This window comes from Carcharodon carcharias, chromosome 3 (genome assembly GCF_017639515.1).
Source record: "Carcharodon carcharias isolate sCarCar2 chromosome 3, sCarCar2.pri, whole genome shotgun sequence".
Lineage (NCBI taxonomy): Eukaryota > Metazoa > Chordata > Chondrichthyes > Lamniformes > Lamnidae > Carcharodon > Carcharodon carcharias.
The window spans coordinates 44,024,427-44,052,384 of record NC_054469.1 but is presented as its reverse complement, the minus strand read 5'-3'; positions in this window follow the sequence as shown (position 1 = coordinate 44,052,384).

Here is a 27,958-nt window from a genome sequence, read left to right as displayed (position 1 = left end):
TGTTGAATGACTTGGAGGGGAACTTCCAGCTGGTGGTGTTCCCAGGTATCTGCTGCCCTTGTCCTTTTAGATGGTTGCGGTCGTGGGTTTGAAAGGTGCTGCCTAAGGAGCCTTGGTGAGTCGGCAGGGGGCATGTTCGGCGGGGTGAGTGGACAATATGGCGAGAAGGCCAAAAATTGGTTTTATGCCATTGTTAAACCAGTTTACGATCGTCTGTTCCATCCATTGATGGCTGGCCATGTTTCCCTCAGCTGCACGTCAGGAACCTAATTTCAATACTTTAGCATCTCATTATAAGCCGTACTCACTGGAATCATCCCTCCACGCTGGATCATCTGAGCCACGCTGACATGTTCACAACTGCTCATAAGCGACGTGCACATGGCGAGCTGCACTTCCCTCGGGACTTCATGGTTTGTTAACCTAAACTGTTTCAGGCAGCACTGGCAGTCATCAGCGTCAGGCATCGCAGGAGGCATCAAATCAATTTTAAGGAGGCTCACAAATAGGCCTGTACCAACCAGACCAGACATAAGGCAGGGATGGATTTTCAATGGCTGCAGGGCTAGGGTTTGCTAGGGGGAAATAAGAGAAGTGGCCTCAGGCAAGGGAAGAGGCTGCAGGGTGAGGGCTGTACTGAGGAAGGAGGGTACCCCAGGGTGTGTGTGGAGGGGTGGGGGGGGGTGCACATGTTGATCTGTGCAAGTGGTTCTCAGGACAATGAGGGCTGAGGAGGCAGTCTCCAGAGGAGATAAGGTCAAATGGAGATGTGAGAGTGTGCGTGAGAGAGTGAGTGGTGATGTCCCTTGAGCTGGCAGTGAGTGAGATGCCAGTGAATGAGTGATGTTAATATGTTAGTTTAGAGTGATGAGATGGTTGCCTTAACCTGGCAGCAGGGATGAGATCATTTACCCGCTTTCTGCACTGGGTGGCCAACCCCTTCTGTGGAGCTTTCACACTGACCACCACTGCCACCGCCTCCCAAGCTGGAGTGGTGAGATTGCTGGACATCCTGCGGCCAGAGTGGGAGTGGAGGACATCACGATGGGCCTCCAAGTGACATTCCAGTGACAGGTCACTGAATCCTTCTTGGCTTCCAGGGCCATTTCTGCACTGGAGCAGTTCTGGGCTGCAAGTATTGAGAACTGTGTGCGTGGCTGCAGTTTGGGTATGGCACCCAGAGTGAGGAAATGGTGATGAAGGCCGCCCACCAGCGAGAGGGTGTGTTTCCTGTGGCTGCATGCTTAATGAGGTGGGAAGTGGATGAAACGGCGCAAAAATCCGCCATTGTGGCTGACGGATAAAACATCATTTTTTACGCCCCCTACCGCACTTAGTGCCAATCTGTCCGAAGTCTTGAAATGTTGCAGGGCTGTAGTTCCTTTTTTGGTCCATTGAAAATCTGGAGGTTTGGGAAGATGAAATCGCAGTGGTTTATTGTTTGCGCTATCGTATTTCCCTTGTTCCAATCCAGCTGATGCAATCGAAGCCCTGTAGTGAAACCCTAGTTCCATTTCTCAAACAGAGAGGTGAAGGCCAACCAGAGTTCTCTGCCTTCAGATGGTTCTTAGGCAGGTTTTTGTTCCTTCGCTGGTCTCTTTCTCCCTTTCTGCTCCAAAAATGTGCCTCATTAAATGTTCTTACAGAAACCTTGTTTCTGTCATGTGACCGAAGTGTTTCTGTCCGTTCCCCTCACAAATGGTTTCTGATGGCTAGGCCATGGTTCACCCTTTAAGAGTCTCTGGTTAGGCCCCAGGTAGACCTGGGCCAGGAATTTATGGCCCCTCCCACCTGGCGGGATACTACGGTCCCGCTGAACTGAAAGGAGATTTAAATGGCTCACCACATCCACCAGGGGGAGACACACCATGGCGGGACCATAACATCCTGGCCCTGGTTTTCTTGAATGCTGGTTCTGCTTGAGGCAAGCCAATTCTGTAAATGAGCAAGATGCTCCTTATTATCATTTGTTTCAGGGTTTTGGATGCTACTTCTGATGCTTGTGCCAGTATGGTGAGAAAGGACATTCCTGATTCATAATGTGAACATGCGTTCTCTGTATTGGTTCCTTTGTTGACAATGTTATGCCTGTAAAATTGGGGCACATCATTGCATTTATTGGCCATTTGAGTATGTACTTTTGTGAGCCATTCACCGACTATCTTAAAAGGCAAGGAACCTCATCCTAAGATTGGCTCAGGCTCAAATATAATTAGATAATTCTGCCTCTATCATTTAAAAGTTAAATGTTTTGAAAAAAATTTTCCCCCCTCCCTTTTCCCCTGATGCCCTATAGGTTACCCAGGCATTAACAACACGCTCATGCCTTACTCAAGTGACCTGTCTTTGTGTATGAATCTAGATGGAGATATTGATCAGGAATAGGAAACTATGCTGGAGCATTTCTCTTCTTTTCTCCTAGGAAGACTGAGGTTCTTTGTCATCTGCCGTTCCTGCTATTAATTGTGACTAGACGCTGCTGAAACATGTCAGATGAGAACAGGTTTAAGTTGATTGGTGATGACGTCAGTAAGAGGTTCAAGCTCCCATTTCCCCTTACTGATGGTCCTTGACTTTAGGATTTTATAAACGACAAAATTACACAGACACGGGGGTTTGACTCAACCAGAAACATGTTTATTAAAATGTTCCTGACGCTCTGATACAAGAGCTTTAAACTAGTGTTAGTGACACTACACAACACTTAATTGGTTACAAAAACAAAAATACCTGGAAAAACTCAGCAGGTCTGACAGCATCTGCGAGAGGGATACAGTTGACGTTTCGAGTCCGTATGACTCTTCATCAGAACTAAGACATATAGAAATGAGATGAAATATATGCTTGTTGAGGGGGGTGGAACAGGTAGAACTGGATAGGGGGCCAGTGATAGGTGGAGGCCAAGAAGAGACTGCCAATGATGCCATAGACAAAAGGACAAAGGGGTGTTGACGGTGGTGATATTATCTAAAGGATGTGCTATTGGGGACATTAAGGGTAGAAAGCAGGATGAGCAAGTGGCAGATGGCCCTAGTGGGGGTGGGGTGGGGAAAGGGATCGAAGTGGGCTAAAAGGTGGAGATGAAACAAAAGATCAAAATACATTTTAAAATAGGTGGGAAAAGAAAAATATTTGGGAGTTTTTTTTAAAAAATTGGTTAGCCCAATTTAAATCCCCCCATGATTTAACTTTGGCTCCCTGTAAACACACAAAAAACCTTCAACTTATTAAAAAGCCTCTGCAGAAAAATTACAGACAAAACCCTATGTTTCTGCCCGAAACCTTCCTCAATTCACCCCAACCCCCTCAGGATTTGGTTGTTACCCTTAAATTACCTTTTCGACCTCACCCCCAATACCCCTCGGATTTGGCTGATAACTTACAACTCCCCACACGGCTGGTCCTTCTGGCGAAAGTTGTAGGTCCACGAGTCAGGCTGACCATTCCTGATCCTCCTCCTTGACTGCAGTCCAAAACCTTCAAGCCAATATCACCATGATATCACTTACAATCCCCAACATGGCGGGTCTGTCCAGTGTTGAAAGTAGGCCTGAGTCAAGGCGACCAGCCCTGACCCCCCTTCTGACTGCAGTGCCAGACCCTTCGATCTTGGCCTTTTACGATGATCCTTATCGAAAATGTCAAGACACATTTCCTGAAGAGATTCTGCTGAATGAAGAACATATTTCCTGAAATTCATCCTGCCAGATGGTCAGTGCTTAATACCCTTTAATCTCTTTAGTCTGTTACATGAATTGGTCCAGACAGACCCATTTGTCGCTGATGTTGTTTGCACAACCAAAACAATGGGTCCCGTTCAGGTGAAGTATCACTGACTCCCAGACTGATGTACGTTCTGGTGAAGAGTCATATGGACTTGAGACGTTAACTGTATCCGTCTCTGCATATGCTGTCAGACCTGCTGAGTTTATCCAGCTATTTTTGTTTTTGTTCCGGATTTCCAGCATCCGGAGTTTTTTGCTTTTATCTTATGTATGTGACAGGTTCCTTTCCTTCTTGGCTGTTGTTGATGTTGTTTGTATGATGGCTGTTGCCTGGGTCCATTTGTTACAATGGCCTTCCCAGCTTCTTTACTGAGTTACCTGATGGCAGCTATTTTGTGTCACTGCTGTGATAATGTCCTAATGTCCTTTCATAGTATCAGTTTCGCTTCAATATTGGACTGTTTTGAAAATTAACCCCTGACAGCATAGCCTGCCTCTGTGTTTTTCGTGTTGAGGTTTGACCTATTTATTTGCAGTACTTATGTCCGTGGGTTTTAATTTTCATGATGTCCATTTGGAGCAGATTCCAATCTTACACTTCTGTGATTGAATTGCCTGCTGTTCTTTTGGTCTCAATTTTAAATTCACCAGCCCCTACCCACACACCATAAGTATGCGAAGGCGAGGGGTACTAAAATGGCAAGCAGGTGTTGTATCCATTTCTTTACTGTCCCAATCCGACTGACTGCAAGCCAACAAAATCCTCTCTAAACATGCTTATCGGGCATTGGTGACTTGGGGCGGAATTTTACGCCAGGAGGATTTTACAGTCCCGCCAAAGTCAATGGAATTTTGAACGCTACATTTTATGGCCCTGCCCCCGCTGCAATGGGGCCATAAATCCCATCCATGTAATTATATTTGAGCCTGAGCCACTTTTAGGATGAAAGTCCTTACCTTCTAAGATAGTCGGTGAATGGCCAATAACTTCAATGATGTGCCCCCATTTTATGGGCATAAAATTGTCAACAAAGGAATCAGTACCGAGAACACATGTTCACATTATGAACCAGGAATGTCTTTTCTCACCATACTGGCACAGACATCTGAAGTAGCATCCAAAATCCTGAAACAGATGCAAATAAGGAGCCTGTTGCTCATTTACAAAATTGGCTTGCCTTGAACCAGCATTCAAGAAAACCAAGGTCAGGGCTTTATGGCCCCACGGCGGTGTGTCTCCCACTGGCAAATGCAGTGAGCCATTTAAATCTCCTTTCAGTTCGGCAGGATCGTAATATCCCGCTGGACGGGAGGGGCAGTAAAATGCTGGCCCAGGTCTACATGAGGCCGAACCAGTGGTTCTAAAAGGGGTACTCTCTTCCAGCTAGTCTTACCCACACCCACAACCAACATCGAGGGTCACTGCTGGCGAAGCAACGAACTCAAGTGCTCTTTGGTCAGCAGGCATCAACAGCTGACATAAATAAGCCCGAGACCCAGTGTCGGACGAGCAGGATTCGATCCCCGGCCTCAGTCTGTGCTGGCCTGCCAATAAATGGACTAATGTCTTTATTAGTCTACAAGGACTTATGTTCATTTGTAGTAAAAATGGTGGAATTACTTTTCACGGCACGAATGCAATCTCATCATGGCGTATTGAAAAACAACGCAGCCTTGGCTCATTCCACCTCATATAAAGTCAAATGTTGGAAATTTTAGAGGTGAAGATGATTTATTCCAGTTCCTGGGAGCAAACGCAGGAACTTCTGGTTCATATTTCAGATTAGATCGTAAAGATACATAAGGTTTTGCAATGTGTACTTATTCTGGGCACTTGTGATACGCTATTTACATGTTAATGTTCTTTAGGGAAGGAAACATGCCGTCCTTGCCAGGTCTAATGCGGTTGATGCTTAAGTGCCTTCTGAAGTGAACAAGGCAGTCAACTGAATGAAACCTGCTGCGGCTCATGAAGGTGGCTCACCAGCATCTATGCAGAGCGACTAAGAATGGGCAATAAATGCCGGCCTTGCCAACGCTGCCCATATCCTGAGGTTAATTAAATAATTTGCTGCTTAGAACAGGTACAATTGTATTGCACTAATACAAGCTGGCATTCTGACAAATCACTGGCTGGGGAAAAGATGCACAGAAAATAAACTAAATTATGATCAATTGCTAGCACAGGATCGCCATCTGGTCCAACTCAATTGAAAATGCTGGAAATACACAGCAGGTCAGTTAGAAATAGTAAAGAGGAGTTTGAGTATGATGTTTCATCAGGTCCGATTTGCCGTAAAAGCAAGATAAAAAAGATAAAGGTAAAAAGCAGATGGTGGAAATTTTCCAGTTCTGATGAAAGGTTATTGATTCGGAGGCGGAGAGGGAGCAGAGAGCTGGCTGCTTTGAGGTTAATTGGGAAACCCAGAAGGGCAGGTTTCCTGAAATCCTGCCGAACTTATCATGTTTTATGTCTGTTTTCCAGCCGCAGCCAGCCATGTCAATAGGCTGGCTGGTTGTCAGGTGGCCATAGGCCCTTGCACCCGGCTGCAGTCAAGGAGAAAGGGATTGGAAGGCTGGGAGGGATGCAAAGTCTAGGCCAGGAGGCAGATCAGAGGCCGTGGCAAGGTCGGAGGCTGGGGCAGTGTAGGGGCGTGGGGGGGGTCAGAGGGTAAAAGGAAGATTGAAGGCCAGTGGAAAGATCAGGGACTGGCATTGGGGGAGATCAAAGGCCAGAGGCTCAAGCAGACACCAGAGTTGTGGGAAATCAGAGGCATTATGGAGGAGATGGGAAGGATCAAGAGCGGGGATCAGAAGAGTCGCAAGAGATTGGAAGAGTCGGGATGTGGTGTCTGATCACGGAATGGAGGGGGGGTGCGCGGATGGGGGTGGTGTGATTGGTGGATTGGATAAACCAGATCCATCAAGATCTCTTGATTTTTGACACAATGGGGTTGCCATTATGCCATCAAGTCTCCTTTAAAATCAGAAGTGGGCGGGTTGAAGTAGGGGTTCAGATTTTCCCTGCATTTTATTTTCAATTAAAATCCACCCTAGCATTCCCTGGCTTTTCCAATGGAGGTGTGAAGAGGTTTGTCTAGAGTGACTTGTTTTTAATAAGGGACCTGAACTCTCTTATTCCAGTGACATTGAAGACCCATTATTTTTTATAATAGATCATGTGACCTGCCTTCAGTCACTGTTCAAAAGTAAAAATATGGCACTAGATTCCTTTGCTTGTGACATTGGGAATTACCAACCCTTATAATTTCTTACAGGCTTCCTAGGAGAGGATACACTGGATAAAATAAACAGTGGACAGTGGTGACTAGAGCTTATGGACAAGATTTTAATTCATTCAAAACCTAGTCACTTGCACAGAGTTAAAATCGGGCCATATTGATCTGTTTTCAAATGAGCACCACTCCCCCAGAAGCACTTGGCAAATAGAGAAAGAAACTTGTAGAGAATTTTTTTATTCCACAACAGAAAGACTTTGATGATCTATAAATCTTTAATGTGCTCTCACATAACAAATGAAACTGGGATGTTTAAACTAATTTTTATTTGTTAAGATATTGCCTTAGGGCAGTAGCATTGACACACTACGCAGGTTGACTTTGCTTCGAATGGTACGGAGGGTGACCTGGGTCATTTTATGTTTCTTCTACTTGCAGAGAAGAAAAAGTCCCCTCATGTTTTTGAAGGAAAAGAAGAATACCGCCCATGTGCAAGTTCAGTTCAAAAGCAAATTCGAACTAAATGTGGCAGTAGAAAGCCTCACTTGAAGGAGCTGTCTTATCTTGCTGTCCCACGTGACCCCTGAAAACGTATAGGTGATTGTCATGAATGATTTTGTCTTATCACAACACAGAGGGACACCACAATTTGTCCCCACTGTTTACTGTAAAGAGCATTGGCTGAGAGCAAGTGACATTCAATCTCTTCATGGATGAGTATAACAACCATTTTATCTTTCCAATTTTCTCCCTGTTTTTATTTCTGAAGACAGTGGGTCATGATGCTATGGCTGCCATCCTCTGCTCTAATATATCCATGCAAGCAATCTTTCTAGTAGAAATTATTAGATGTCAGATGTGGCAGAATTTCCTCTCTGGGATCCTAGTATGTCTTCTTGGGCAATCTCTTGGGATCAAGGATGATTTGCTTCCATTTGGGTGTGATGGGTCCTGAGATGCCTGGTAAATCCAATGCACTATCTGCAGACTCTGCTACAAGGTGGTGCTTGAAGAGTTGGGTTGTTTGAAGGTTTACGTGTTCTCTCCCATGCCTCGGCTTTGTCTTTGCATGTTCCTGACAAAATCTCTCAATGTGTTTGGTGCCTTTCCGAATGAGCCTTCTCCATTTTGGTTGGTCACAAGCCAGGGATTTACCGCCCACTGATTTGGGGGATCTTGTGAAGGCACCGCTGGTGGTACTTTTCCAGTGCTTTGAGATGTATGCTGTAAGTAGTCCAAGTCTCCGATGCATATAGGAATGCAGGGAGCACTGCTGCCCTGTAAACCATGACCTCGGTCTTGGGTTTGAGATCCTGGTCCTCAAATACTCCTTTCCTCAGTAGGTCGAAGATGAGCTGGCACATTGATGGCAATGATGACATTTGTCTTTCATGTCAGCCTTCGTTGAAAGGAGGATCCCAAGGTACAGAAAATGGACCACATTTCATAGGATCTCGCCATCGATCTTAATTGACGGGGAAAGGTGTTTTGCTGAGGGAGCTGGTTGGAAGACCATCCTTGTTTTCCAGGTGTTTAGTGAAGGGAGACAAGTCTGATTGTGTGGCGATTACAGAGGAGTCTCCCTGCTATCTGCCATAGATCCTCAACTGTCTCTTCCCAGAGACTGAGGAACTCCTTCCAGAGTCACAGTGTGGTTTTTGCCCATTAATAGGCACCACATATGTGATCTTCAGTGTGTGGCAAATCCAACCAATATACATGACCTTTTCAACCTCATGAAAGCCTTTGAACCTGTCAACTGTGAAGGCTTAGGAGTATCCTCCTCAAATTTGTCTGCCTTCAGAAATTTGTCACCATCCTCTGCCTACTCCATGATGACATGCAAGCTGCGATCATCACCAAGGGAAATACCACAAACCTTATCTCAATAAAAACAGGGCTCAAATAAGGCTATGTCATTGCACCAACTCTCTCTACTCCATTTTCCTTGCTGCAATACTGCACATCACCTCCAGCAATCTATCCACAGGCATGGGGATAATTTTCAGAACATACAGGAAATTGTTCAACCTACGCCTCCTTCAATCCAAAATCAAAATCCCTCCGACTTCAGTCATTGAGATCCAGTGTGCCAGATGATGCCTGTGTGTGCGCTCACTCAGAGAATGCGCTCCACGTCATTGTCAAATCCTTCTTCAAAGTGTACGACAAAAAGGGCCTTTCACCAAACACTCAGAAAACGAAGGTGCTCTTCCAGCTAAGGTGCACTAATGTCAATTGTTGTGTGCTTTCATCTCTCCTCATATCCAACTGATTGACTAATTCAGTACAGAACATTCCAGACCTGTACTTGTCATTATGTGATGCACTCAGCACATGGACATTGCCTTGATAAACAGATTTTAACAATTTTTAGTTTTTTCACCCTGCTAGATTTGTTTAAAATAGCCTTATTTGAACAAGTGCCCCTGACTTTATTGGCATTTTAGTTTACAATAGTTAACAAGTCTGACACTGTGAAGGAACTGAATTTAGATGCATGATGAATGGTTGTATCAACTGACATCAATTTATTTGGCTTCTTCTCACTCGTTGAACTCAGTGTGATAAAATTTATTTTATGCATGAAGATACAACAATAGAACAGCAAAAGAACAGCTGGCCCATTGAGCCCATTCTATACTGTTATGGTGCAATTTAATAGCATGCAAATCCTTAGATAAGATAATTTTCATAATGGGCTTTTGTGGGGCCGACGAGAGTTCTCGCCCACCGATCAGAGAACTGTCAGGAAACCCCGGTCAGTTCTGTGGGGGAGGGGCTCAATGGAACCAAGTGACATTCAAGCACTTAACTGTAAGCCAGTATCGGGGCTTCCCTGCGATTGAGGCCCACAGCGGTGGAAGTTCCACCTGTCAACAGCTGCCAGCCAAGCAGAGGCTGGCAGCCCCCTCAAGCCGCCAGCACCAATGGGAGTGATGGCTGCTGGTGGTAATTCACTGACCAAATTCCCAGGATCATCATGAGGCCGCAGGCCAAAGTTGAGTGAAGGTGGGTTGGGGGCCCTGGGATGGAGAGTCGCAGAGTTGGAGGCAAGGGCATGACGTTGGCTCTCAAGCTGATGGCGGGCCCCTCGATTGTGCACAAAGTGCCTGACCTGAACTCTCTTCTGGGAGGCTGTGAGGAAGCCATGCAGCCTACATTTAACCTCTGAGCCACCACTAAATTGTGGCGGCCTCAAGGATAATGGGTGTTCATTGGGTCATTAATGAGCCTAACTGACATCCCGCTACTGGTATCCAGGAATCACACGTCAGTCCATTCCACCCTCCGACTTATTCAGGGGAGGTTTTGCCACCACTGAGACACTGACATTGGGCCCACCCCCCATGATTAAGGCTGGGTGCCATGGTTCCCACTCCTACAGGCGGCATTAAATTCCACCCATCGTGTTTTTCATGAAAGCTGCAAGAGTCCAAGTAGAGCCCTGCTCATTGCTTGTTTTATCTGAATTTGTATCCGACACTCCTGAAACTCTTTCATCACTTTAAAGTGTTGCAGTTAATCAATGTCAGGCAAGGCTCTACAAAACGTCAGCTTGTCCAAATTGTGGTTGACTTTTAACATTTTAATCAGCCACGATTTTTTTTCAATGGGTCGAATTCAGAAAAACTTTGGGATTACAGAGGTTCCATTATTTCAGTGAGGTCTGTGTCAGCCATTTACTTGACTTTTCACTGCATTTTCAAATCAGCATTTTGCCATAAGCACTTTTACGTTTTGCCAGAGCTCCAGTCTGCATTGAGGTCTCTGATGCTGCTGGGGACTTTAATTCTGCTACTGGAAAGGGAATGATAATACTAAAGGGCCACTTAGGTTAAGGAAATTCCATTTTAATTTACTTGCAAAAGCAAGATTATTCTTTCAGGCCTCATGATCAGGGAGACTTCTCATTGACGTGATGGTGTAAAGTGGGGCCCTGAATGATTGGACTTCTTAATGTATTGCTGATTCCATTTAATTTAGATGTTCCCCGCCTCTTCAAATGTACTTTTCAAATGTGCTCCTCTGGTTGAAGTACGATGAATAAGTAGCTTTACCTTATTTTTATATATATATTCTAGATTTTTTTAAGGAAAAGAAATCAACTCCCAGCACCAAGATGAACAGATGAGCTATTTACAGGCTCATAGAGAAGTTATTTTGTAACCCACTAGCCAAGGTAAGGGCCAACAATGGCTCAATATCTACGCAATGTCTGACAACGGGCGGGATTTTCCGCAGCCGCCCGCTGCTGGGATCTTCCGGTCCCGCCGCAAGTCAATGGATTTCTGGCTGGGGTGCCGCCTCACCCGCGGTGGGTCCCAACCACAAACGGGCCGGAAAATCCCGGCCAAAGTGTTCAGCAATAGTGTTCAGTTGTGTTTCACCAAATGACATAGGCCTCAGATATTATTGCTGCACTGAGTCAATAAGGAGTGTTCTCTTTACAATTTAAAATGCTTCCAACATTGATTTATTTTTAAAAAAAGGAGTATTTACTCAGCTGAACAGTGGTGCAGTAATGTATATCCCTCAATGACTCACAGGAAATTGTGTATGCTACTATATGCAGTGGTTAGCTTTAGTTGTGCTGTACAAAAAGGATGTGCGTTGCCTTGGTTACTTATTTCAAAAATACATCTGGCTTAGTGAGCAGATTAAGGTGTTATAGCAACATTATCAGTGCATCTTGGATGATGTAACACATTTTTATCTATGAAGGCCCTGGGTTACCAGTATGAGGAAAGTATGAGCTCAGATGTTTCCTTTAAAAGTCCTAATTCCACAGAAAGGGGAAGCACTAAGTGGCGTTGCTATGGAAATATCTCCACAGCAGTTCAACATCGGGAACATTGCTGCTATCTTGATAACTGGTTACTTTACAGCTACTTACAAAATGGACCCATGAATACGGTAATGTTCAGCTGGCCAACAAAGTAGCACTTCGTGGAGACATTGAAATTTTTTTCATTTGGTCACAAGCATTTGACCAACAGGAACAAGATCTGGCTAGCTAATAGGTTTTGCAGTTTCCTAGCTTTCTCAAAGGAACTGAACTTTACCTCCTACGTCTCATGCCAGTGAGGATATCCTAGTGGAGGGGCTAAATTTAGGCCTGCTATGTGACTTACTATAAATACACAAGCAGCCATGAGACAGCTGATTTCTATTAGTGATGCAGAAATAGCTGGCTGCCGGAGGTTTTAGGAGCTGTGTGATATATGGAACTGAAACTGTAATGCTTCTGTGGAGCGAATCAATTTTAGAATGTGATGTAATTAAAAAATCTTCCCCACCACCCGCCCCATCATTCATATTTCTCAACACTGTGACTATTGTGGTGAGTTATTAGGTAATTAAGACCAAGGTACTTAATCAATCCAAAGTCATTTGACTAACTTAACATTTTAATAGGGCCCAATTTTCCTTTAAGTTCCTTGCATCGCCCAAATGCAAAGAGCTTGGATTTCTTAAAAATGTATTTCTCAACCTAGCGACTGCACACCTTTTAAGGAAGACACTGAGCATTCTCAATCAGTTAACCTGCTCCAAGTTAAACAAGGAAGGAAGGAGTTGAGGGAACAGAGGAAAGGCCAAAGTACAATTGTAATATTATTGATTAAATAAGTATGCTGATTCACTACGCTGGAATTGTACAGTGTCTCACCGTTAACACATTCCCTTGCAGGATCTTAAAACCCTGGAACTCTTTACATCTTTTTGTCTTCCCCTTCCTCAACCCAAGCATACTCTCACTGCCCGACTACTCTTTGGCTTATTTTATCTCCTCTTTTCAGCCATGGTGACAAGTGTGCAATGGGCCTTGCCCTTTTACCAGGGTTTATCAATTAAAAACAAACTTCTGCCTTCCACAATAAGATGAACTGGCATGCAGCATATTACTCTGCTGTGATCTTTACAATATTGTTATTATCAAAGATTATAAACCATGTGATCATTATCTAGCAGCTTCTGTATGGAACTCTGCACTGTTTCAGCTCTTCAAAAAGCGTGTTGATAAGATTGTAATCAGCTTGCAATTCAAAGTGATGAGCACTAAATCAGCCTCACAGCCTCGCAGATGGGATTCAGAATCAGACCACCCAAAAACCCAGATATCTAAATGTCATTTGTCTTTAATGTTAAAAGAGGACTTGTACTGATATAGCACCTTGCAGGACCTCAAGATGTCCAAGAACACCTTAAAGCCAATGATGTACTTTCAAAGCATAGTCACTGCTGTAACCTAGGGAATGATGGTGGAGGAACTTAAACCAACAAATTGTCACACTTCCCCTGCAATATATCCCCTCCATTATTTCGCCCGTCCTCTGCTCCATAGATTGCAGATGCCTGGCATTCCTCACTCAAGTTGCTGTATTTTTTGTGTGAGCAAAGTATTGACAACAGGCTATTTAACCAGAGAGGGCTTCACGGCCGAGCGTGAATCTGGTTCTCAACTGGTACTCATGCACTCGCACAGAACTTCCAGTAGGTGTCACCCAGATATCAACCTGCAACAGCTCAAGGTAAATCCTCCCCAGATACCTAGCCCATGGAAACTAAGTTACAAGCCAGCTTAGGCCAACTAGCTCAGCACAGCCCAGAAATGGAACCTGGTACTTTTGACCTATAACACAATACCAGCCAGAAAAAGAGGGAAGGACTTAAAATCAGATTTGAATAAGATGCATATAGGAGCAGTATTTACACTGATGGACTGAAGTACTGTTGCACTGCAGGACCAAGTGCTTTATTTATGTTTCCAATCCTTAACCTACCAGCATGCGGACCTGCCTCGATCCAGGGCAGCAATGGCACAGGCATTGGGAGCCACCTAATCACCCTTTGCAATTGATTACATCTGACTAACGGGTATAAAGTGCGTGTAACTGACTGGGACCAGAGATTTCTTCACATTCAGCATTCCCATTTAGTGTTCTGGTGCACTGATGCCATTAGTTTCCTAGCTAATTATATTAAAATGAGGCCGCAGTGATATCATTCAAACATACTGGCAATTCTCTGACACTGGTGGAGTGCTTCAATAATCTGCTGCATATTTGAAATGATTGAAAGGGTTCTTGCTATGTGTTCTGTGTTATAGGTGAAGTTGCATTGAAAGGGCCCTTTCCAATGATATGTGGCAGCAATTTGAAGGTGTTTCTGTTGCTTTACTGCTTCCACATTGATGTTTTTTTATATATTCGTTCATGGGGTGTGGGCGTTGCTAGCTAGGCCAACATTTATTGCACATCCTGAATTGGCCTTGAGAAGGTGGTGGTGAGCTGCCTTCTTGAACCGCCGCAGTCCAAAGTTGTGGAACTCCCTCCCTAACAGCACTGTGAGTATACCTACACCACATGTACTGCAGCAGTTCAAGAAGGCAGCTCACCACCACCTTCTCAAGGGCAATTAGGGATGGGCAATAAATGCTGGCCTAGCCATCCCATAAATGAATTTTAAAAATTGACCCAGTGACAGTGAAGGAACAGCAATATATTTCCAAGTCAGGATGGTGAGTGGCTTGCAGAACTTGCAGATGGTGATGTTGCCATGAACCTGCTGCCTTAGTCCTTTTAGTTGGTTGCAATCATGGGTTTGGAAGATGCTGAATAAGGAAGCTTGGTGAGTTTCTACAGTGCATCTTTTATTTGGTACACACTGCTGCCACTATGTGCCACTGGTGGAGGGAGTGACTGTGGGTGGGCTACTAATCAAGCGGGCTGCTTTGCCCTGGAAGGTGTCAAACTTCTTGAGTGTTCTCATTTATCGAATTCCTTTTGGAAACCCAAATATACCAAACTGGTTCTCCTTCATCTACCTTACTAGTTACATTATCAAAAGTTCTGATAAAGTTGACGTTTCGAGTCCATATGACCCTTCATCAGAACTAAGACATATAGAAATGAGATGAAATATAAGCTGGTAGAGGGGTTTGGTTGGACAGGTAGAGCTCGATAGGGGGCCAGTGATAGGTGGAGGCCAAGAAGAGATTGCCAAAGATGTCAGAGACAAAAGGACAAAGGGGTGTTGACAGTGGTGATATTATTTAAAGGATTTGCTAACGGGGACATTAAGGGTAGCAAGCAGGACAAGCTAGTGGCAGATGGCCCTGGGGGGGGTGGGGTGGGGAGAAGGGATCTTAACCTCCACTTTGTGTCCTAACCTCCATGCTCCTGTACTTTGCCTTTGCTGAAATATGGAAGGAGTTTACCTGCATCCTAGGTCAGGCAGCAAGCTCTACAATATGTCCAGACTGATAGCAAAGATAAAAATACAATATGTCCTGATCAATGGACTCCTATAGACTATGGCACTTCTTTGACTAGCACTGCCCGGGCGTCACATCTCCTTTTATCACTCTTGGAAGTGGTTAGCAAATTCTGTTGCCTTGGGTCCACAGTGACAGACAACCTCTGTCCCTTAATGCAGAGCTTGACACATGCATATGGAAAGCAGCTACCATGTTGATTCTGTGAGGCTGTAATATGATTTTCTAAACCTCCTGCTACAACTTCCTTAACAATGCATTTCAGCACCTTTTTCCAATGACAGATGTCAGGCTAACTGGCCTATAGTTTCCTGCTGCCTGTCTCCCTCTTTCTTTGAATGGGGCATTACATTTGCAGTTTTCCAACCCACCAGGACCCTCCAGAAATTTGGCAAGATTAAAAAGATTACAACCAATCCATCCACTACCTCTGCAGCTATTTCTTTGAAGACCCTAGGACGCAGCCATCAGGTCCAGGGGAATTCCTCACCCTTTAGTCCCATAGTCCCATTAGTTTTCCCAGTACTTTCTGCAGTCATTTAATTTTGGCCTCTTGTGCATCCCTGGTTTTAATTACTGTATCATGCCTTCAGCTGCTTATAAGCTCTGGAATCACCACCCTCCCCACCGCACCCCCCCACCCCCCCCACCCCCCCCTCCACCCCCACTTAATCCTCTTGTGCTCTTCTTCTTTAGATGCACCATAAAACCTATTTCTTTGATCTGTTGGAATATCTTCTTTTGTGTCTTGCCAAATTGTTTTTTGATAATGATCCTTTGAGGCACCTTGGGACATTTCACGACATTAAAGCTGCTATTTAAATGCAAGTTGTTGTTGTAACAACCCTAAATTGGTCCACATGGGACACAGATGTTATTTCCTATTGTTATGATCCCCATTGAGACTAATAACTTCTAAAAAGAGATACAAAATTCCCAGTGACCGACACAAAGGAATTGCTTGACAGAATTCCATGTTTTAAAACGTTCGTTGTCACAAACTAAAATCAACATGACTTAGTAGGCAACTAGTGCTAAGTTACAGAAAAGGTATTCTTCATTAACTTATCAACACAATCAAAAACCCCATGCCACATTTATATATTACACTGCACTCTCAGCCTGTAATGTAGTCTTACATGTAAAGTCCCAAGTTGCTCCCAGCTTTAGCAGGATCTCTTCTCCCTGCCCCACCAGCTTTCAGTATTCTTTTAAACAAATCAAAAACAGAAATACCTGGAAAAACTCAGCAGGTCTGGCAGCATCGGCAGAGAAGAGCAAAGTTGACGTTTCGAGTCCTCGTGACCCTTCAACAGAACTAAGTAGAAATAGGAAAGGGGTGAAAGATAAACTGGTTTAAGGTGGGGGAGGGGTGGGGGGGTGGTTGTTGGGACAAGCAAGCAGTGATAGGTGGAGATAACCAAAAGATGTCACGGACAAAAGAACAAAGAGGTGTTGAAGGTGGTGATATTATCTAAAAGAATGTGCTAATTAAGAATGGATAGTAGGACAAGCAAGGCAGCTCTAGTGGGGGTGGGGTAAAATAAACCATGGGTGGAATACATTTAAAAATAATGGAAATAAGTAGGAAAAGAAAAATCTATATAAATTATTGGAAAAAACAAAAGGGAGGGGGAAGAAACGGAAAGGGGTTAGGGTATGGAGGAGAGAGTTCAAGATCTAAAGTTGTTGAATTCAATATTCAGTCCGGAAGGCTGTAAAGTGCCTAGTCGGAAGATGAGGTGCCCACTTCACTCAGGCTTCTGAGAATAATCAAATGGACTTCCAATAACAAGGCACCCAAGTGGTGACTCCTTTGCCTTTAACTCTCCACAAGCATAATTTCTTTGAACAGAGGATCCATCCTCACCAGCACTCCGCTTGGCGAGTAACCCAAAACAGTCCCTTTTCCTTGTCTGGATAGCAGCACCTTCTGTGGGTCTTCTTCCTCAAATCTCTCTGGCAGACTGGGGTGCAGGATTTTGCTCTCATCGGGCAGGCTCGGCAGGGCAGACGGGAGCGGCCGGGAAGCCGACCAACTCCCGTGATTGGGGCCGAACTGCGATTTCACGCTGGTGGGCGAATTAAGGCCTGCCCAGTGTGAACGCCAGCTGGAGAACTTCCAGGGCGGGGGCACAGGTGTGGGTGCCTGTTGTACACTGGGTCCAATGGTCACCTGGCGGCCGGTTCAAAATCGGTCCAGGCAGCCCCAGGGAGGCTGCCCGCAATGGAGTTGCAGCAGCAACATGGCTGCAGAGACCAGGCAGGAGGTGAGGTAGGCTGAGCACCCGGCCCCCCCCTCGTTTTTCCTACAAATACCTTGGGGTCATCCTGGAGGAGGTGGCTGCCAGAAGGGACAAGGGTGCAGTGCTGGAAGTGCTTCAATGACCTGCTGCGTTCCAGAAGGGTGAGTACTGTGTTGGCATTGTGTTGAATTGTTTTGGTCTGGCCATCACCCCATGGAGCTCAGGGGTGTTAGAGCCTGAGTGCCAACTGTCAAACACGCTGGAGCTGGCCAAGGGGCTGAGCCCTGGCTGCTTTGACTGAGTACCATGTACATCGAGGGCCACGACTCAGATCTGCCCTGCAAGATGTATCTCATCTGGGATTGGCCAGGCTGCAATGACACTGCAGTTAGAGAGTGGACTAATCAATGCTCCTCTATCCTTTCAGGAGAAGACATCCCATAGCAGAATTGAGAGGTCGCGGACTGGCAAAGGACCCTCACACCTCCTCATCCTCTCTTGGTACAAATAGGAGGCCTTGGAGCTCGAGAGGTGCCATGCACCTCGGTCAACCGGCCGCGGTGAGGCTGGGGTGTCAGACGAAGGTAGGAGTGCTGTGCATTGAGGTAAGAATTTCGGCTTGTGCAACCATTCTAGTGCAGCCTCTTCATTGATGTGAGCCTCAAACCTGGAGTCCCCATTGATCATTGAAAGGTGATGGCACCATGATCCAGATCTCCATTGTCTCATTAGGGTGCCCGGCATACACAGTGACAGTGTGATGAGTTTAACTAATGACATGTCCTTCTTCTCCCTTTTAGATTCACCAGCAGGTGTTCACACTCTGGACCCTGAAAGGTCACCCCTGACCCCGGAGGACCACCATACTCCCTAAGCACCTGCATCACACCCACTCTCTGAACCAGGCACCAGCGCAGATACCAGCTCCTTGCTGGGCATTTGTTTGACGGCTAGTACCTCGGTGCACATTGGTGAGGGCACTTCACACTCGCTTGAGGTGCAGGTGGAGGCAGACAGTGCCCAGGGCTGGAATACTGCTGGAGACTAGGATGATGCTCAGTCGAAGGCTGATGATGGGTGGCAGATGCTGGATGTCCAGCGGGATATGCAGGAGGATCTGGCAGAGATACAAGAGGGTGTGCATGCCATGGAGGAGCGTGAGCACCGCATTGACACACATAACCGAGCGAAATGCCTCCTCCATGGAGAGAGTGGCGACTCTCATGGAGAGGCTTCTCCAGGAAGAGAATCAGGGGTTCCTGGGATTGCATTTGGACCTGCAAGTCCTCATTCAGACACTGACCTCAGCTGGTCAATGTCTGTGTATGAGATGGATGGGGCACCCAGTTAGGTGTCCCAGCTAGGTGTCCATCCATCAATAGCCCGCAAGGAGATCCACAGTGACCTCACGTTTGCACACGAGCTGCCTGTCGTCTCTGTGGGCTCCTCTCAGGGTGCTCTGGATGATGGCAGCTGCTCCTCCTCCCCTCTGCCAGTGACCGTTGCATCTGATGAGGCTGCGGTGACTGGGGAGATGGAAGCTGTGGCACTGGCTGCTCCCTCCCAGGCAGGGCCAGCACAGGTTCCACTGGCCAGAGGACAGCTGCCAAGCTCACCAAGGCCAACAGGACAGCAGAGTCAGCAAGTTGTCCCCAATGCCAGCGAGGGGGAAGCACCGAGACCTAGCACCCGTAAACGTAAGTTTAAAGCACTTTAAGCACAAGAGGCACTGGTGACGGGTGATCTTTTGCTCCCCCATTTTGTATTTCTTTTTTTAATAGTGTGACTACCAACACTGGATGTTGTTCCGTTCAATACAATGTGAGTTCCAACATTAAATTATATTTGCTTTTGTGTAATTGGCCTGAGTACGCTTCATTTGTTTTTTAGGTGCAGGGTAGCCCAGTATGTGATGCTGGACATGGGTGGCTCACAGCTTTATTGCACAGACACTGGGCGTATCTTGGGGGGCCAAGGAAAGGGTCATTTCCGCGATCCAGGATGGAGGCGGCAGCCCTGGCATGAGGTGGTAGTTTTTATTTGGCAGCCTAGATGAAGGAGTGTTGGATCAAGGCGTCATTGGTGTCTCTGCCTCCCTGAAGGCTATTGAGGTCTGGCTCCATGCCCTCAGCATTCTCCTCACCATGTTCCTCTTCTGACTCACTACTGGACTCATCCTCTGTGGCCTGTGCAGCTGCCTCAAGAATCTCCAGTGGGTCCCCCTTGCCAGTGCTAGATTGTGGAGAGCGCAGCATGCAACCACTATCAGTGACACTAACTCTGGGGGGTATTGCAGTGCGCCCCCTGAATGGTCCAGGCAACAGAAGCGCATTCTGAGAAGACCTATTGTTCTTATTACCACTGCCCTTGTGAAAGCATGGTTCCTGTTGTACCTCTGCTCCGCCTGTGTTCTTGGATGGCAGAGAGGCATCATAAGCCACCTATTCAATGGATAGACCTTGTCACCCAGCAGCCATCCATCCAATCGAGCTGGAGCACTGAAGAGCCTCAGCACCTGGAAGTGTCTCAGGATGTAAGCATCATGGGAGCTGCCAGGGTACCTTGCACAGACTTGCAGAATCTGCATCCTGTGGTCATACACTATCTGCCCGTTCACGGAGTGGAAGCCTTTCCTGTTGATGAAGGCGCCTGTCTGACCCGCTGGCGCCTTAATGGTCACATGTGCGTAGTCGATGGCATCCTGGACTGCCTGGGAGGTTAGTGGAGGTGGGTTGCCTCACATCCTTTAAAAAGTACCTGGATGAGCACTTGGCACGTCATAACATTCAAGGCTATGGGCCAAGTGCTGGTAAATGGGATGAGGTAGATAGGTCAGGTGTTTCTCACGTGTTGGTGTAGGCTCGATGGGCCAAAGGGCCTCTTCTGCACTGTGTGATTCTGTGATTCTGTGATTCTGGAAGCAGGGGATCCCAGCAAAGTCTCTGGCTCACTCAGCCTGGCTGGCCTCGTCCATATGGAAATGAATGAAAGTCAATACTTGCCCGAACAGAGCTTCTGTCACCAGCTTGACGCAACTGTGGACAACTGATTGGGAGACTCCACACAGATCCCCCATTGACCCCTGGAAAGGGCCGGAGGCATAGAGGCTGAGGGCCACTGTGACCTTCAGAGCCATTGGCATGGAGTGTCCACACACACAGTCGGAGCTGATCTCAGGCCCAATCATCTGACAATGGAGGTCACTGTCTCCCTTGAGAGGCGGGGCCTCCTTTGGCATTGCACGTCAGGCATATTGAGGTAGCTGCATCGCTGCCTATAAACACTGGCAGCAGGATAGTGGCATCTTCTGCGGCCCCTTCCGCCTTGGACTTCCTGCTGGCCCTGCACCCCTTTTGCCCGCACCTCTCCTCCTACAGCTCCCTCTCCCCTGGAAGCTGCATTGGGATACCTGGCCTCCTCTCCCTTCTGCCCCTCTCTTCCTCCTCAAAGGAGGTGCCACCAGCGGAGACCACAATCCCCGTTATCATGGTAAGGGAAGGTTGTCTGGAAGGGTCCACAGGGTCCAACTCCTAAGGGGGCCTGGATGACACCAATGAGCCCAAAATGAAGCCTGGAAATGCTAAGAATGAAGCCCCAATCAGAGTCGAAGCTGCCAAGTATCAATAGGTCACCAGCAGCAAGTTATCTCCTAAACTCCTCACTGCTCACATTGACAATGCTGCTGACCCTTCTTCTTCCACCCGTGGATGAGCTTTTGCAAACTGTGGGCTGCCTGCCTGCCCGTTTTGCCCATGAGATGAGGGAAAGATCACACGGGCAACATTAAATTGCCATCAATTTGGTTGTCAAGGACCTTAACTGCCCTCTTAATTAATGGCGGATGTGGCTCCAACTCCCACGCGCGCCCGCCTTTCGAAATATTGCGTGAGTGCACGATGATGTCGGGATGCTCACCTGACGTCATCTTGCGTCATTTTACACTCGTTCGGGTCGGGCGCGTGCCTGCCCGACAAGCAAAAAATTCTGCCCTGGAAGTCTGAGGCTCTGTGCATAGCAAGACTAGCTGCCTCATTCTTTGTGTCAAGGTGTTTGCACTTTATTTTCAATAATTTTTGATTTGAATTTTCATCTCCATTGCAAACAGGCTTACATGGGTTTATCTCTAGGCAGGTCTCGTAGGCATGTCCTTCTCTCCCCAAATCATTCCATTTACCTTGAATTAAAGGGGACAATTTGAAACATAACCTTATTATAAAGTCCAGCCTTTAGACCAACCTCCTTTACTTTCCTTTGCTGTATTTATCCCATAACTTTGTGAGCTTAGTACACAACATAAACAATTGCCTTAGAAGATAAGCCTCTGCCCTGATACTTGGCCTACAGCTATACAGACCCACTAGAAATGGAAGTTATGAATGCCTCTTCACTCTTGTAAATTGAACAGATTGTTTGGTAAAGCATATTAATGCCAAGCATATTGATAAAAAGTCAAATAGATGATAAAGAGAAAAAGAAAGTAATCAATTATTTGGCTTTTAGTGGTTTCCAGAACATCTATGGCAAACATGTAAAAAATGAAAGTCACTGTAGTCCCATAGGCTGCTGACTCATCAGGGACAGACAACTGGTGGTGAAGGGTCATGAGGACTCGAAACGTCAACTTTTTCTTCTCTGCCGATGCTGCCAGACCTGCTGAGTTTTTCCAGGTAATTCTGTTTTTGTTTTGGATTTCCAGCATCCGCAGTTTTTTTGTTTTTATCTTTATTAACTGGTGGTGAGTTTAACCTGAGAGTTACCACACCTCAGGTAAGAGGCAAGGTTGAGAAAGTGGGGCTTCATGGATGACTTCAGCCAGTACAGGAATTGAAGGTGTCATTCTGTATCTCAAACAAGACAAGCAGCCAGCTCAGCTAACCAATCCCCAGGCAAATGTATAAATAATGTGGCCTTATACTCACCAAATGACTGAGAGAAGGGACCTAAAAGATCATATTGATTCACTGTAGATACACATTTGGATTCAGCACATCCAAATCTCATCAAAATTCAGAATGTGCCAAAATACTGCTGAATCTGCCCAAATAGAGTGATCACATTTGTAAAGTTCATTTTGAGGCCAATTTTGCCAGTATTTTTTGATGTTCTTAAATGTTTTATTAAACGCCAGATCAGATTGAAATCATGTAAGTTTCTACTGCTGCAAGTTTTGGTCACCAATTTCCTTGAAACAATAATCCCTTTTGCATGAGTGACAGCAGCCTTATTTACATAGAGTAACCAGGGTGAACTAAAATCATTAAAATGTACATTCGCCATCACAGCTTTGAGTTGCATATCAAGTGAGTGAACAAGGTCAGAAGCTTGATTCCTGCAGTGTCCGCAAACTTCATGTCACATTTAAAATGTTATCGCATATGTCAATGCACACAGTCTCAGCAGCAGCATATGCAATACACTGCAGGGCTTCATCTGGATCATTCATAAGTATTGGGTAGGAATGAGACAAGGCATACCTTTACACAGTAAAAGGGATGTCTTTAATTGAGCTTGACTCCGGACTCAGTCTATAGAGTTTAAACAGTTTTATGCAGATTGCTCGTTAATTTGCACCTTTGTCAATAGTAATGTGATTCCAATTCTAAGAATCTGCAAGTTAAAAATACCTGCAATTAAAAACAGGACAGTATGTGCACATTTTACAGATGTATAATATGGCCAAAGTTTGAGACCAATATCCAGCCTCTGGAGAACTTGGAAGACATCTGGCTTGATATTGGGTTGAGCCATTTTCAAGCACCTCTGCCAGCTATCTGATGCAGGTGTTAAGCCACTTACATATGTACATGAGGGGGTCTAACACGCTAACTTAAGACTCGGGATATGATAGCACAAATTGGCTTCTTCAACCACCACTCCTGTCTATAAACCCTCAAATGAAATTAATGACTAGATAATCTGTTTCTCACTTCATAGTACAGAACTTGAGTTTTGCTGAAAACGTGACATACTATCAAAAACTTTCATCTTTCACTCATCAGAACAGATGCAAGATTACCAAATTTCAAAGAGAACAGCAATTTATACTGCAGGAGAAAAGGGATGTTGATTAGTTGGCAAGTGCACTCTGACTGGTCAAGATATTGTCATGGTGAATGCATCAGGGAGCTATTGCCTCCTAATCCTTTGTTTATTCAAAAAGGGTCCAAATGTCTGGACTAATTCCTTTTGCTTGCGGAAGACATGAACCTGTACACGAATATACGTAATTTCTTGCAAGTGTAAGTAAGATACGTTTTAAGCCTGACTAATAATTTTAAATTGGTTATTAATGTAGTTATTAGCACACTCAGGATTGCTCAGCAGATGCTGACCAATCACGGAATCAGAGATAATGTTAGACATTATATTATCAGTTTTGTAAGCATGAGTTGGATGAGTACACCATTGCGTGGAAGTTCCCCTCTAAGCTACTCACCATCCTGACTTGAAAATATATCGCCATTCCTTCACTGTCACTGGGTCAAAACCCTGAAACTCCCTCCCTAACAGCACTGTTGGTGTACTTATACCACATGGACTGCAATGGTTCAAGAATCCAGCTCACCACCACCTTCTCAATGGCAAGTAAGGATAGACAATAAATGCTAGCTCAGCCAGCAATGCCAGCATCCCATGAATGGAGAAAAAACTTTACCTATTCCAAACAGCTGATGGTACAGGCTCTTTGATACTATCTGCCAGTCATTGGAGCATATAGCCTATGTACTTAGTATCACACTGGCAGTGAAATTCATATGCAACATTTCTTGTTCTTGTGGTAGCTAGAGCATCTTTTTGGTTTGATGGCAGTATCCTGTTAGAGGAAAATACCACTCGTGTTGACACTGCAAAGTAGCAATGTGAAATGGCAAGCTTCACCAATTGCTCAATTGTTTGGAATTCTTCACCCTTTCAGGGTAATTTGAGGTAGACTGGGCACTTTTCAGGTCTGGAAGTGGCAGCCTTAGGCCCACTTATGAGTATGTGCAACAGACTGTAAGCAATGTTCTGATCAGGATAACTATTGTCCCAAAGGAGAGCTTTGATGTACTCTACTTTGGCATCAAGCTTGCATGGTTTTGGAAGAGCAAATGGCTTGGCCAATTTACATGGTTGTTGATAAGGCCAATAATGTAGTGCATGGAACATTTTATACTGCATAAGAAGGTAGGCTTGCAGTAGGCGTAGTAGAGAACCCATTAATGGATTTCTCAACTAGCGCGCTGAAGAAAGGAAGATCATTTGACTGCTCCATTTCAAAGAGCATTTGAGTGTGGGATGGAGCCAATTAAGGTGTGTAAGGAGATTTTTCATGCAGAAGCAGATTCAAATATAGCAAACATAACATCTGTGTACCAGAAATATGCAAGGGATAGATGATAAGGGGTCATTCCTTTCAAAATGTGTTTCTCATGGAAACCGATGAAAATGTTGGTGAGAGTTGGCTTTAGAAGGGAACCCTCTATGTATGCACTATGGGCATACATAGCGTCACTGTACAGTTGAACTCAGCTTTAATAACTTATACATCTTAATGCGCTGCTCGCAATAGGCAGAGTATGGACCATAATCAACTAACCCATGCTTACAAAACTCAGTATATAATGCCTAACATTAGATATGATTCTGCAATTGGATAGTATTTACTGAACAATCCTGAGTGTGCTCAGAATGACACTAACAATTAGTTTAGGATTATTAGCTGGGCTCACAATATAGCTCACTCATGCTTGCTTGAACCTACAAATGTTCGTATGCAGGGACCTGTCCTCTGCAGGCATAAGGAATATGTCCAGTCATTGCACCTTTTGAATAAACAAAAGCATGGGGACAATACCTCTTTGGTGCATTTGCCATGGAAACATCTTGACAAATCACAGCCAACTTGCCTCTTTTCTTATGCAGTATAAAATGTTGTCATCTTTGAGATTTGGCATCCTTGTATTTGGCGGTTGAGTACAAGACAAAATGTTTTGACAGTATGTCTCTTTTGCAGCAATAATCTGTTTTGGTAGTGTTAGTTTGAAGAAGAATTTTGGTCAAGACACTTCTTTGCATTGCTATTAGATCCTTTATATTCAGCGGATGAAACTGCATTTTAACATCTATTCCAAAAGACAGGACCTCTGCAATGTGGCACTGCCTGAGTATTGCATTGAAGTGTCAGCCAGGAATAGTTATAAAAAGCTCTGCTGATATTCTGACCTTTTGGTCGCAGCATAGGTTCATGCTGCTGTAGTATTTCTCTCAGCTTGGTCAAATTTAAAGATGCTGTGCCTTCCTCGACAGAGCGTTTTGAAAATCTTTTTAAATAACAAGCACTTTGCACAATGATTTAAATCAACAACCTGCAGCACCTGGAATGGAGAAGAGTGTCCCCAAGGTGCTTGACAAAAGAAGGGAGTTAGCCTTTGTTGGGGAGCTAAGAAGTGATTAAGGTTTCACAAAAGAATAGGTTTATCAGGGAGCTTTTAAAAATGGGGAGAAAAATGGAGACAAAGAGGACTTTAGGATAAGATTTATAATGGATATAACCAAGGATGCTGAAGGCTCTGCTAGAAATGACAACTCAACTTCCCTTTCTAGCTCATGTTAACTTATTTTGCTCAAGGTTCTCTATCCTCAGGATTGACCCTCAATCCATCAAATTTGCTGTCATCACCCTTCTCCTCAAAAAAAAATCAAATCTTGATCATTGCTTTGGCCCATTTCCAACTTATCTCGCTTCTTCAAGTGACTTTCCAAATCCAAGCTCATCTTCTCTAGAACTCTATGCTTGAATCCCTCCAGTCAGGTTTCCACCCCTGCCACAGAACTGAAACAGTTCTTATCAAGGTCACAAATGATGTCCTATCTGACTGTGTCAAAGGTAAACTATTCTTCCTCGTCCTTCTCAGACTGCTGGCTGCAGCTTTTGACATGATTGATGACTTCATCCTCCTTCAACATCCCTCCACCATCATCCAGCTGCATGGGACTGCACTCACCTGATTCCATTCATATCCTAAACTTCTCCACCTTTCTACCTTTCTTTACTTTTTTAAAATATTGATTTACAGGATATGGTTGTTGCTGGCTAGGCTAGCATTTATTGCCCATCCCTAATTGCCCTTTATTGAGAAGGTGGTGGTGAGCTACCTTCTTGACCTGCTGCAATGTGGTATAGGTACACCTACATTACTGTTAGGAAGGGAGTTCCAGGATTTTGACCCAGCGACAGTGAAGGAACGGCGATATATTTCCAAATCAGGATAGTGTGTGGCTTGGAGGGGAATTTGCAAGTGGTGGTGTTCTCAGGAATCTACTGCCCTTATCCTTCTAGGTGGCAGAGGTTGTGGGTTTGGAAGGTGCTGCTGAAAGAGCCTTGATGAGTTGCTGCAGTGCATCTTGTGGATGGTACACACTGCTGCTACTGTGTGTTGGTGGTGGAGGAAGTGATTGTTAAAGGTTGGTTGATAGGGTGCCAATGTTTTCCCCCAATTTCCAGTGACTCCAGTTTTGCTAGGGCTGCTTGATGTTACACTCGGTCAAATTCAGCCTTGATGTCAAAGGCTATCACTCTCACCTCACCTCCTGGAGTTCAGCTCTTTTGTCCATGTTTGAACCAAGGCTGTAATGAGGATAGAAGCTGAATGGCCCTGGCAGAACCCAAAACTGAGCATCAGTGAGTAGGTCATTGCTGAGTAAGTGCTGTTTGATGGCACTGTTGATGACGCCTTCCATCACTTTACGGATGATCTGCGTCAAGTGGTGAGGGAACTAACAAGAGAGAAAAGCCCACTTGGCCTCGTGCAAGCCAATCTGCCTGTTGCAGATTCATCTGTCCATGATACTATTGGTAGGAGTGACAACCTGGGATCACTTAGCTCTGTCTCCTCTGATAAGAGGAGACTGATGGGGCAGTAATTAGTCAGGTTATTTGTCCTGCTTCTTGTGTACTGGACATACCTGGGCAATTTTCCACATTGCCAGGTAGGTGCCAGTGTTGCAGTTGCACTGGAGCAGCTTGGCTAAGAGCACAGCTAGCTCTGGAGCACATGTCTTCAGTACTATTGCTAGAACGTTGTCAGGGCCCATAGCCTTGCAGTATCCAGTGCCTTCAGCCACCTTTTGCTGTTACATTGACTGAATCGATTTGGCTGAAGACTGGCATCTATGATGCTGGGGACCTCAGGACAAGGCCGAGATGAATCATCCACTTGGCACTGCTGGCTGAAGATTGTAGCAAATGCTTCAGTCTTGGCTTTTGAACTGATGTGCTGGGCTCCTCCATCTTAGAGGACGGGGACATTTGTGGAGCCTCCTCCTCCAGTTAGTTGATTTTTTTGTCCACCACCATTCATGACTGGATGTGACAGGACTGCAGAGCTTAGATCTGATTCATTGATTGTTGGATCACTTAGCTCTATCACTTGTTGCTTTCGCTGCAGTTTGGCGTGCAAGTGCTCCTGCATTGTAGCTTCAGCAGGT